The 12,821-nt window shown below is 49.7% G+C and overlaps 1 protein-coding gene across 1 annotated transcript in view; it reads right to left on the bottom strand.

Annotated features, from left to right (window-relative positions):
- TMEM63C (transmembrane protein 63C) overlaps nucleotides 1-11,157 on the bottom strand; it is a 67,406-nt gene extending 56,249 nt beyond the window's left edge. Inside the window, exon 1 of the mRNA XM_081137457.1 lies at nucleotides 10,910-11,157. The gene's annotated coding sequence lies outside the window, so the exon portion shown is untranslated. The remainder of the gene's footprint in view (nucleotides 1-10,909) is intronic.
- Nucleotides 11,158-12,821: the final 1,664 nt, after the last annotated feature.

Genomic DNA, 12,821 nt, shown 5'->3' with positions numbered 1-12,821 from the left:
TTCAACTAGGACTTCAGAATCATTTGGTGGAGAACATTGCTAAAATGCAGGTTTAAGGGCCCTACTGAATAAGACTCTTTAGGAAGATGCCCGGGAATCTGCATTTTAATGGGCTCCCCACAGGGATCCACATGGAATAAGACTCACTGGACTATGTGCTGGGAAAAGGCCAAGTCCAAGGATGAAGCTTTGATCATGTGCATAAAGAGGCCATCAATCCCTCTCCTGAAAGTGGCATTATAGGAGCGCCATCTCTGCAGAGACACAGGCCAAGGGACCTGGGCAGCTTGCCGAAACCTCTCTACGTCTCACTTTCCTCATGGACAAAATGAATATTGGAGATAGTCTCTTGGACCCTTTGAGATGTAAAATTTTAATGTGAGAACTGGTGAACTCACTGAGCAAAGAATTTGAAAAGAAAGTTCAGGGTGCAACATTTTAAATAGTATTCTTCCTTATAACTGGTTTCTTTTTAAATTCCGAAAATAACATGCTAATGGGGGGGAAAATAAAACCATTCAAAATAACACACACAATGAAAAGTCTGCCTGCTATCCCAGACGTCTGTTCCACTCCCAAACATAAACACTGTCAAGCTCCTTGTTTGTTTTCTTCAAAATATTTTCCCATAAATATTGACAAATATATGTATCTATGCCTGCATTTTTATATTAAACTCAACCAGGAACTTATTCCTGGTACTCTGTCTCTGTTTCATCAGTTAACATACATCACACATCTCTGCATAGCATCCTAGACCTTTCATGTAGTAACTCATAGTGTTCATCGAAGGAGGCATTATCATTTCCATGAATCTGTCCTGTCAGTGGATGTTTCGGTTGTTTCTACATTTTTTGCTGCAAAAACAAAGCTGCAATGAACATCTTTGATTCCATATCTTTGTGCATATGTGTGAGGTTAGCTGTAGAAGAATAAATTCTGGGGTAAGGAATCAAAAGTTAGGTGTATCTAAAATTCTGACAGATATTGTCAATTGTCTTCCAGAGAGGATGAACCAGTTTGCGCTGCTCAGCCACACACGAGAGTGCCCGTTGCCCTCCACCCTTGACAACACTGTGTTATCAAATTTTCAACACTGCCGATATGAGAGATGAAAAGTGCTATCAGGTTTCAGTGTGTAATTCTTAATTATCGGAAAGGGCAGGCATTATTTTCATGTTTATTGATTGATTGGCCTTTGCGTTTATTTTTCTGTGAACTGTCTCTTTATATCTTTTCTAATTTATCTTACTGATTGTTAAGAGGTATTTCTGAATTAAGGCAACTAACTTTTGGTCATGTGTATTGCAAATTGTCGTTTGTCTCTTTTTTTACATTATTTATGGCATCTTCTGCTTACAGAAATTTCAGATTTTTTTGTAGTCAAAAGTATTTCCAACTAGAGGATCCTAAAAATATTTGCTTGTGTTTTTCACTAGTATTGTCAGGGTTTTCTTTCATTTTGATCTTTCCTTCTTTTTAATCTTTTCTTTCTAGAATTTACTTTGGTGATAGGAGTGTGGTAGGGCCCAGCTTTATTTTTTACTCCAGGAGGCTACATAGTTGTCCCAAATCATGTTTGAATAATCCACTTCCTTCCCGCATCATCACCCTCCCTCTAGATTAAAAAAATCTCAATTTAACTGTGTAGCAGATGGATATAAAGAGCAAGACCTCTGAGTCAAGTGCTAGTCCAAATTCCAGTTTCACTGGATCTAGAAAAAGTTATCTAACCTTCCTATGCCTCAGTTTCCTCCTCTAAAATGGTCACAAGAACAGCACCATGTGCCTAGGGTTATTGTGAAAAATAAATTAGTTCTTTCAGGTACAGGGTGGAGAAAGACGCAACTGTGTGCTCTCCGCAAGAGACTCACCTCAGCTGTAAAGACACACAAAGGCTGCACGTGAAAGGATGGAAGGAGATATTCCACGCAAATGGTAAAAAAAGAGAGCAGGGGTGGCCATGTTTATACTACAAAATACTTCAAGTCAAATACTGCCACAAAAGACAAAGAAGGATATTCTATCATCATAAAAGGTCAACTCTCCAGAAAGATATAACAATTATAAATATATATGCACCTAAGAGCAGAGGGCCCCTCATATATGTATGAGGCAAACAGTGACAGAGGTGAAGGGAGAAACAGTCACACAATAATAGTGGGAGATCTCAATAAACTGCTTTGAGTAATGCATAGAGCAACCAGACCGAAGATCAGTGAGGAAACAGAGGACTTAAGTATATTCCACCCTATAGGCCGTCTTAGGCTACAGGTGAGGGGTGCAGACAACGCCTGGCACGTGGGGACCACCGCGTGTTGGCGACCACTAGGATCACCGCTGCATAGCAAGTGTGCTTTGTCTTGGTCTAGATACACTTTTCTGTCCCACTGATCTGTGAGCCAGTCCCACCACTGCACCAATATCTACAGGGCGGGGCAAACGAAGGTTTACAGTTGTTTGTATGGAAAATAATACAGTAATGAATAAGTAATAATACGTGAATAAACTCTGTTTGAAGTACTCACGACTATAAACCGACTTCTGCCCTGGACCGTATTATGTCTCGGTGCTGGGAACCAGGAGCCAACAGCATCAATGAGAGCTGTTCTTGTCAACTCTGGTCAGACTTACTTCCAGTATGTTTAGCGCTTTCACTGATGCTGTAAATGTTTCCTTTGTGTGTTTTTTAAAAGAAGCTAACATTTATGTATAGAAAAGCTATACATTTTTGTTTTTAATATTTATTAGCAGTCATCTTAGTATATTTTAAATTATTCCTAACAGTGTTTTCGGTGGACTGTCTTGTTCTTTTTTGTTCCAGGGGTCGATCTTATTATCTGCAATTATAATTGATACATTGGCCTCCTTTTATAACTTCTATTTTCAAAACTTGTATTGGCTTGAACTTCTAGAGAAGAATAAAGGGAACGGTGGCCATCTCCCTTGTATGTGTGGGTGTCTGTATGCCACACATACGCACATATACACGCGCATAAAGTCATGTTCAGGGATATCCATCTATTTCTGCTAAATAAGAGTTAAAATTAGAGACATATGCTGGAGTTTATCAAAGGCCTTTTAGGCATTTTTAACACTTATGGAGCTGTTTATATGATTTTTTTAATCTCTTTTTAACTATTACTTTGTTCAATTATGTTAATATTTTTTTCAATATTGAATCTACATTTCTGGAATATAGCCTCGCTTGCTTGTAATGTATTCACTTTTTAGCATAATGCTGTGCAATTCTATTTGTTCGTATTAAGTCAAGAAATTTGTACCCATGTTCATAAATAAGGTTTCTGAGAGTAACTTTTCTCTTTTTTATGCTATCTTTGTCAATGTTGTGCTGGCTTCACAGTATAATTTAGAATCTTTCCTTACCTATGATCTGGTACAGTTGGTATAGTTTAAATGACATTGGAATGATCTCTTCCTTGAAGGTCTGATAGAAATTAAAACCTGTCTACACCTTGTTTTTTTGTAGTAGAGTTTTATAAAAACTCAGTTTCTTCCATGATTACTGGTCTGTTGGGATTCTCTAGTTCTTCTGGGGCCAAACTGGTTATTTATATTTTCTCAGAAAACTGTAAGTTTCAGCTGCTTTTCAACTGAGTTTGCACGTGGCCGAGCATGGTATCCTCTAAGATTTCTACTTTCCCTGTATCTGTGGCTATTTCCCATTTTAGTGTTCAATTTTATATATTTGGCTATTAGATTATCTAGACTTAAAAAATCATCAGCCCGGCCGGGCGTAGCTCAGCGGTTGAGCGTTCACCCAGGATCCAGGCGATCAGGGTTCGACTCCTGGTCAGGGCACATGCCCGGGTTGCGGGCTCGATCAATGACTCTCTCATCATTGAAGTTTCTCTCTCTCTCTCTCTCTCCTTTCCTCTCTCTGAAATCAATAAAGATGTATTTTTTTAAAAAAATCATCAAATGACATATGATCCCCCCCCCCCCCGGAAGCCTATTTACTATGTTCACAGCCCAGAAATAGCGGAACTGGAATCAGGGGTGAGGATCAGGAAGGCAGGAAGGGAGGGGCAGCTTGCAAACACAGGTCATCCATCACACGCCAAAAAGTGCAAAGAGCCTGCTCATATACTCCCTGGTCTTGAACCCCTACATCTCCTTTCCCAACTCCCCCGCACCCAGTTAAACCCACCAGCTCCCACCCTGCCTTCAACACCCAGCTGTCACCTCTTTCAAAACTTTCCCTGACTTCCCAGGGAAAAGTTGGTGCCTTTCCTCTGACAATCCAGGTCACATGCTGAATTTTGAAATAATTTCAACATAAAACAGTTAAAAGTATAAAACCAACAGAATTGACAAATGGTAACATTCTGTTGTTTGTGCTTTAGATTTTTTTTCTTAAAAGAAGTGTTGCTGCCCAGGAGGTCATGGTTTGATCCCTGGTCAGGGCACATGCCAGGGCTGTGGGCTCGATCCCCAGCAGCGGGCGTGCAGGAGGCAGCCGATCCATGACTCTCTCATCACTGATGTTTCTATCTCTCTCTCTCCCTCCCTTCCTCTCTCTGAAATCAATAAAGATATTAAAAAAAAAAAGAAGCAGCATTGCTGACAAATTAGAAGGCCTTCCTTCTCCCCTATGTCTCGGCTCCTCCCTCCCTCTCTGAAGACCACTACAAGCATAAACTCAGTAGGACTGCAACATGTTTGTATCCATAAATCATAGATAGTATTGCTTTGTGATCATTGCTAACATTACATTTTTGCTAATGGCATTATTCGGCACTTCTCTTTTTGCAATATTGTTTTTGAGATTTATTCATGTTAATACAGAGTATGTGTGTATATACATGTTTATACCAGCTTTATTGAGGTATAATTTACAAAACATAAAATTCCCCAATTACATATACATTAACTGCTGTATAACATCACATTTTTAGTTGTCTCCTCCGTTATTGCAGATATTGAAGGTATTGAGGTTGAGACCTTTTTTGTGTCTCAAACACTGCTGCCCTAGGTATCCTTGCAACTGTCTCCTTATGCACACGTATGCGTTTCTCTAGGGAATTACACACCTAGATTTGAAACTGTTGGTCATAACGTATGTACATTTGCAGCCTTAACTGCTATTGCCAGCATGTCCCCTGGTGCTCTGTACTGCCGTTAGTGTAGCATTTCTATTGTCACTATCTGTTGACATGCCCACCTGCCCCTTCCCCAGGAATGACCAGAGGGCATGCGTGTGACTGGCGCCCAATGAACACTTGATAAATGAAAGGATGAGCTCACTGTCTAGCAGAAGAGACAGACTCAGATGGGACACATGCATTAAAGGCTATGAGACCTCCTCTGGCTGGCATCCAAGAAAGGCTTCATGGAGGAGGTGGCATTCGAATTGGGTTTTGAAGGGAAGGGAGACTCTGAACAGCCAAGGATGGGGGTGAGGACAAGGACTGGGCCGGAAGGGGCAGTGTACCAGACAGGATGGGCATGTTTGGTTTGCCAGAGTGGTGGTCCTTAGCCGGGCTGGGATTGGGCAGGGTAGAAGAGCTGGGCGTGTGTGCATTTTGTCAAAACATCAAGGTGATCTGATCCATCCCGTGCACCCAGGGAGCCCCTGAGCCAGGGCCGAGTGTGAGGGAAGGGCGACGGAAGCAGGCGGGGAGACTAGAAAAGATAGTTTGGGCTTAATCGCAGATGAGCCTTCAATGGCAGGCTCTGGGGAGCCAGTGGGAAGTGATCAGGTCAGAGCTGGGCTCAAAGATGATTCTTCCGATAAGCAGGCGGACAGTGGAGATACCCAGCGCCTGGAATAAGGCCTAGGTGGAGAGGCTGCTCTTCCCAACCTCTTTCCCTCCTCTGTCTTGGGAAAGGATCTGAGCTGCCTGGCCTGGGTTTCCGCCCCAGACCCACAGGAGAGCCCTGGGAACTGGGTCCTCCTGCTCCTCTACCTTGCAGCTCTGTGAGCCCAGGGCCAGGGGCTTGTACTTTGCTTCCTGTCCCCTCCATCCCCATTGCTCCATGCCGGTGCCTGAGCCAGGGCCCCAAGGAACTCCCTCCATGAAGGTGAAGCCAGGAGGCTGCACCGCATCTCCTCCCCCTGCCTCAGCTCAGGTTCAGCCCTCTAAACACACCTCCAATGTGTCCCATGGGGTGGGGTGGGGTGGGGTGAATCCTATCCTTCTGTTCCCTGCTGTCCTTCAGTGGAACCCAGCTCTGGGCACCCTGCCCAGAGTGGAGAGGAAGGGGAGAAAGGCGTGACCTTCACTTCCATGTCCTTTTGTCTCAAGCAACTTCAGCAAAACCAGCAGCAGTGCAATAACAGGTAAGTGGCCGGGCTCCAGGGGGAGGACCACTCCACTGGAGTCAGACTGCCAGGGCCAGAGTGGGTTCTGCCACTTCTGTGCATGGGGGAAGGGGGGTAGCTATGACTACCTCTCTGAGCCTCAGCTTTCTCACCTTTCAAGTGGGCTACTCACAGTCTCCCCTGGGGTGTGCTGAGGGTGAAAAGTAGTGATAAGGAATGTGAGGTGGCTGAGTGGCACCAGGACTCAGGCCAGCGGCACTGTTCAGGCTGTTGTTCTTCTGGTGCCTGACAGGGTCTCCCCAAAGCCTGGCCTAGTTCACAGGCCTGGGCACACTAAGTCCCAGCCCAGGAGGGGTCCCTGACCCAGCAATACCTGTGTGCTGTACCCTCATGTTTGCCAACTACCCCAACACCCTCTAATTCTGAGAAGACGACCCCCTCTGCCAGGTCTTCAGGGATCTGAAGTTATTTGAAGGGAACAGCTCAGTTGGAACAGTGCCTGGAGCAATCAACATTGTTGGTCAGCCACTACCAGCCCAGAGACCCCTGGGCAGCCTGCTACTGAGCGGGTAAAGGGGCGAGCAAATAGGAAGAGGGGCACTCTGAGTCACTAAGCACAGGCTGGGCACCTTTCTGCTCCCTCTTGTTCACCCTCTGATGGCCTTATGCTGGGGATTACATCACATGTTGTGAACAGAAGACATGCAGAGGAGAAATGAGCAGGTAATGACGCAGGCGGGAACCCGGCTCCTCAGTGCCTCCAGGCAGTGCGTCTGTGTGTGTCCTGTCCTCCATGCTCCCATGACCCCCCACAAGGCACAGATGGTTTACCATGGAGCCCAGAGTGACTGTCCAGTTGCCCTCTGTGGCATTTCCAGCATATGGCTACGTCACTGCCACTCAAGACACCCAAGACGATGACCTCACATCAAAAACCCAACACACAGCCATGTCCCAGGCCAACTGGCTATACATCTATTTCCAAAGACCTCACAATGCCTTCCTTGCTCTTTGCCAAGACCCTGTGGATTGAGGCCAGTGCCTCTCTGATTGGACACAATTGTGAGAAGACTCAGCCAGATTGGGAAGGAGACTCCTGTCCCCAGGGCCACCATCCTTGGTGAGACCACCCAGTGATGGGGAGGGAAGGCTTGGTTTCCCGCTGGAAGCTTGCCTGGCCCCTCTGCCCCTGATCCTCTGAGGACGGCAAAGGCCCTAACTGGACATGAACAAGGGTCTGGAGCACAGGGTGGTGTTGCATCTCAGCCACCCCCAGCCCAGCTCTTCGGATCTTGTCTTGAGGGTGCTTGTGCAAAACAGCAGAGTCAAAGGGTGGGAAAAGCATAAGATAGGAGCCTAGGACACTTGGATCCTAGTTTTCTAAGCAGGTCCAGGCTTTTTTCCCTTTTGGAACATTACTAATCACCAGGAGGAGGCAGGAGGTGACATGGAGGCACCCTTCTTCTCTCACCCTGCCTCTGCGTGTTTCAGTACCAGCCCCAGAGGTGCTGGGAAGTAACATGGCAGCTCAGGTGCCTACCCTGCCCTAGAAACACAGGACGCAGAGTTCTCGCCACAGGTGCTCTTCTAAGGAGCCACCCTCGGCTGGCCCAGAGCCATCCAGATAGATCTAGAACAAGAACACATCAAAGCTCTAGAGCTGCCAGCATTCTCATCTCAGGGGCCCCGGATCTCATCTCAGCTCCCTCTATGATCCTGTTTTGCATGAGCTGCACCAGCCAACTCACAGGCAAAAACAGGACTCTGACTGGCACCACTCATGCAGGTGTGTAAGCTGCAAAAACCACTGCTCTCCCAGGACAGGGAAGAGCAGCGAATGCTGGGTCCCCCTTGGGCCAAACAGTGCACTAAAAGCTGCTGATCTCACTCAAAGTGGAGCACGTCCCCTAAGCACTTTGTTACAGCCTTTCCCAGAGCGAGCCTGCCCATGGCGTGAATGCCCCGTGGACTCTACCCCCACCCCTGGGCAATCTGTGCAAAGAGCTCCCAGCACTTTATGCCCCTTATCTCCATGGTTCTCCACCAGCTGCTGTTCAGGAGGAACTGCAGGAAAGTCCATGGGATTCGAGAATCAGTGGGAAGGATATAGGCCTATAGGAAGGTCCACTGTGCTGCCAGTTGCCAGCATTTTATGTAAATCCTATTAAATATTACAGGCAGTAAGGAGGGGGGAAAGGAGGTCCTCAGGGCCAAAACACTACTGCCTTCCAAGCCTAGAAGGGTGCCCTGGACTGGCCACGAGGATAGAGGGAACAGCCACAGTTCCCCTGTGGAGTCTGGGAACAGATGGCTTCAAATGAGCCCAGAGTCACCAGGAATAACACTTCCCGTCTCTAATAAACACTTGACACATTTCCAAAGCCTGCCCATCCATCTGGGGAAGGTGTTTGCATGCCCAGCTGTCAGGTAGGGAAACTGAGGGCAGAGTGCCAGCCAACAGGGGCTCTAGTCCAGAACTAGGCACTATGTTCTGCAAGAGGCTCTCTTGCCACCACCCAGGGGCCTCTCCGAGACCTGATTCTGCCTCTGCTCACCAGGAGGGAGACACCACCACTTTCCCGGGCTGTGAGGCAATGGCCTTCCTCCCGGAGAAGACCTGGCGGGGACCCTAGAGGCACCCCAGCAGAGGATCTCGACACACGGTGGGCCCTCTCCCCTCTCTGGCATTGTACTGTCACCCCATGGGCAGCTAGGTCTTACCTGGTTTACTGGGAATCCCACCCCTCCCTCAGTAATCACAGTGATTACTGAGGGTCACTATGCAGCCACTGTATGCCGTGACCCCCAGGAGCCAGCTTCGGGGGCTCTGTGCTCAGAGGGTGTGTCTGAAAAGCAGCAACTCCTAAGCCAGACACATGGGAACTCCCTTCCACTCAACAGTGGGCTGGGCAGAGCCTCCCATCCTGCAACGCCGCCCTCAGAGATGCAACAGAAGTCCCTCTGCCATGGGCCCCCTCCTGGCTGTGGTCACATCTGGGGGCAGCCGGCAGGAGGGAGAGCTGCTCTTGACTCTGAGAAGCCCATAGAAAATGTGCGTCCCCTGCGGGGGCACAGTGAGAAAGTGACCAAGTGGCTTTAGCCCCCTTTTCAAGTTGCATCTTTCCCAAGTAACTTGAAAACGTATCTTAAAGGAAGAGGCAATGCTGGGCTGTCACTGTTGATGACCCCCTCTACCCACCGGGAGGCACTGAGAGCCTCCCCTACCAGGCTGGGGCTGTTGGAGGGGAAGAGGAGAGGGGAAGGCCTGCATGTAGGTAAGAGACCTGGAGCAGCTTGCTCAGTTTCTCATCTGCACAGGGACGCTGGCCAGCCCCAGCTCTAAAGTATCACTCTCTCCCTGCCTCAGTTTTTCTCCAAAGAAAGTCATCTGCCCCATGGAGGAATTCAGAAGTTCACCTCCAGGGCAACAGTCTGATGTCATCCATTTCTCCTGGGGACAGGAGCTGGGAGAGAGCAAGGATAAGGTGATAGGCCACGAGGGTGATGCCGAGAAAAGGCAGACTCGCCAGTGTGGCTCTCCTGCCACCTCTCCAGCAGGTGTGGGCTGTTAAGGGAGAAAGCCTATTTCCTTGTCACCTGTCCTTCCCCCAGGAGCCTGGGAACTGCCACTTGGCTTCCATGGAAGCTGGTCCTGAAGCCGGGAACTGGCCTTCCTCTCCCTGAAGCCAACTCCCATTATCTCCCTGAGCCCAAGGAGAGCAGAGGCCCACAGCCTCCTCTGTTCAGATGAGCGTTTTCCGTGAGCAGTTTTTTCCTGGCCCCAGACAATTCTGATCCCTACAGTGTTCACACCCATGCCATCCTGGAGCCCCATGCAGCAGCTGTAACTCCCTCCGCTCTCAGGGATGAGGAAAGGGGGCGCTGGGTTGGGGAGTCCACTCCAGACTGGACTAGAGGTCTAGAGAGCAAGATTGGGCCCCTCCAGAGAGCATCAGGTCAAGGCAATGCCCAGGGGACAGCTCTGTGGGACCTGCTGAGTGATCTTGGTGAAGCCACAGCACCCCTGAACCTGTTTCCCCAGCTCCATCACCCAAATCCAAACTTTCTCTCTCTAGGCCAAGGTGAGGCTATAGGCAAGAGGCCTTCTTTGAAAGCACAGGAGAAAAGTGGCATCTCTGCCCCTGGGGGCCCAGGAGCCCAGCCCGCCCCGCACAGGATGCGACCCCAGCAGCAGGAGCGCAGCGCTGACGCCGCGGCAACTCCGCGCGGTGAGTTCACTGCAGAGGCGGCGCGCGCCCCTCCCCGCGCGGCCCCGGGAGTGGGCGGCAGCCGGGGGAATCCCCGGTGGGGGTGGTCCGAGCAGGCAGCTCCCGGCTGGGGACCCCAGGCAAGCCTCCCGCCCACCCAGTGGAGGCCGTCGACCAAGACTCGGCCTTCCTTAGCCGGCGGCTCATTCCGCCCTCTCCTGGGTTCAGGCTGGGCCACAGCCAGCGTGGCAAAGGAGTGTGGCGCAGTCTCCCCCACCCCCACCCCTCCCACTCAGAGGTCCCCGAAAGCACCCGGCGTGCAGCCCTTCCCCACCCCCTCCCCAGCCGAGGACCCGGATTCTGCGCTCCTTCTCGCCGCTGGATCAGTCCTGGCTCAAACCACCCGCGCGCTTACCGCTTCTGCGCCCTCCGTGCCACGGCCGCGGCCCCAGGCGAGGTGCTCAGGTCGCGGAGATGCGGGGACGGACCGCACGCTCCCTCTCCGGGAGGAGCCTGCCAGCTGGTCCTCCTCGCCTCCGGGACAGCGAAGCCAGCCCCACCTGCCAAGGGACTGTCAGCAAATTCCCGCCTGCATCACCGCGGGAGCGGCGCCCCGGCTCCTCCCCGGCCGCAGCCAACCTTGGTCACGCCCCGGGCCGCTCCGACCCGCCCCTGCCTCTGGGGAACCCGGGCGGTACCGGCTTATTCAGAGGCCCAGGCTCCGCCTCGGAGACCTTGACCAGGAACCGTCTGCAAATTACCACCGCAAACGCTCCAGGCTGCAGGTCCCTCGCTGCCGCCGCTCCAGCGCCCTCTGATCCTCGGCCTCGCCTGCTGTCTTGCTACTCTCTGCTTGCCCTGCAGCTCTCACCCCACCCAAAGCTGTCCACGGTGCACAGTCCTTACAAACCTCCCCAACCCTGCCAGCCAAAGCATAAAAGCAAAACAAAACACCAAAAACACACAACGCCACAAAGGTAGCAGCCCTCCGCCCCACCCAGGGACCAGCTCCTGGCGCCCGCCCAGTGGCTGGTTCTTAGTCCCCAGCAAAGGAAAGAACCATAGCCCTGCTCAAGAAGCAAGGGAGTGGGCTGGGTCATTTCCAGTTTGCTGTGGGACACAGACCTGCAGGTCTCCACTTTCATCCAAGTCCTAGTCACTCTGCTTAGAGGGAACTAGTTTGGAGGCAGGAGCCAGTGTTTGAACCCCCTGTGTTAAGTGGAAAGAGCATGGTCTTTAGATCCAGTTGAACCTTGGTATAAATCTGGGCTCTGTCTCTTACTACCTGTGTGACCTAGTACTAGTTACTTAACTACTCTGAGATTAATTTTCACATCTGTAAAATGGGTATATATGCAAATGAAAGGAGTCCAGTAATAGTATCTACCTCACAGAGTAGCTGTGACTAACAAAACTAAGTTCTAGCCAATGGGATGTGAGTGGAAAGGATACGTTTTACTTCTGGGCCACATTCTTTTTTTTTTCGTTTTCTTTTTTTTAATATATCTTTATTGATTTCAGAGAGAGGAAAGGAGAGGGAGAGAGAGACACAGAAACATCAATGATGAGAGAGTCACTGATCGGCTGCAGCCCACAACCCGGGCATGTGCCCTGACCTGGAATCAAACCCCGATCGCCTGGATCCTAGGTCGACGCTCAACCGCCCGGCAGGGCTGGGCCACATTCTTAAAAAGAAGTTGCATGCTGTTCACTTCCCCCTGTGCAAACTGGACCATGGACATGGGGATGGGGGTGACAGGCAGCTTTGATGATGCTGACAAAGGTAACACCCTAGAGCTGGCCCATCAACAAGACATTAAGCCCGGCGGGCGTGGCTCAGCAGTTGAGCATCGACCTAGGATCCAGACAGTTGGGGTTCAATTCCTGGTCAGGGCACATGCCTGGATTGTGGGCTTGATCCCCAGTCGGGGCATGCAGGAGGCAGCTGATCAGTGACTCTCTCATCACTGATGTTTCTATCTCTCTCTCTCCCTCTCCTTTCCTCTCTCTGAAATCAATAAAGATATATTTAAAAAATAAAAAAGACATTAAGAACCTGAGTTTCATGCTGACCCGGAGGAGAAGAGCCCTGGACTGTTGACCACCTTGGTCTCTGTGACAGCAGCAGAGCCAATAACCTCACTGATAAACCTAGTTTCCTGATTTTTAAGCCCACAGTAGATGAGCAGGGGCATACTAGAGGGAGAAAGGACATTTAAAAGAAAAAAGAAAAAAACACCATGAAATCAGCAAAAGTCAAGAGTAAGAGAATATAGAACAACTGTAAAAACTCAGAAATTTGGGGCCATTTGGTTCAGAGTCATTCC

The sequence above is a fragment of the Miniopterus schreibersii genome (genome assembly GCF_964146895.1).
Source record: "Miniopterus schreibersii genome assembly, chromosome: 1".
In the NCBI taxonomy this organism is placed as follows: Eukaryota; Metazoa; Chordata; class Mammalia; order Chiroptera; family Miniopteridae; genus Miniopterus; species Miniopterus schreibersii.
Note: the sequence above shows the minus strand (reverse complement) of the source record. Positions and strands in the feature narration are given on the sequence as shown.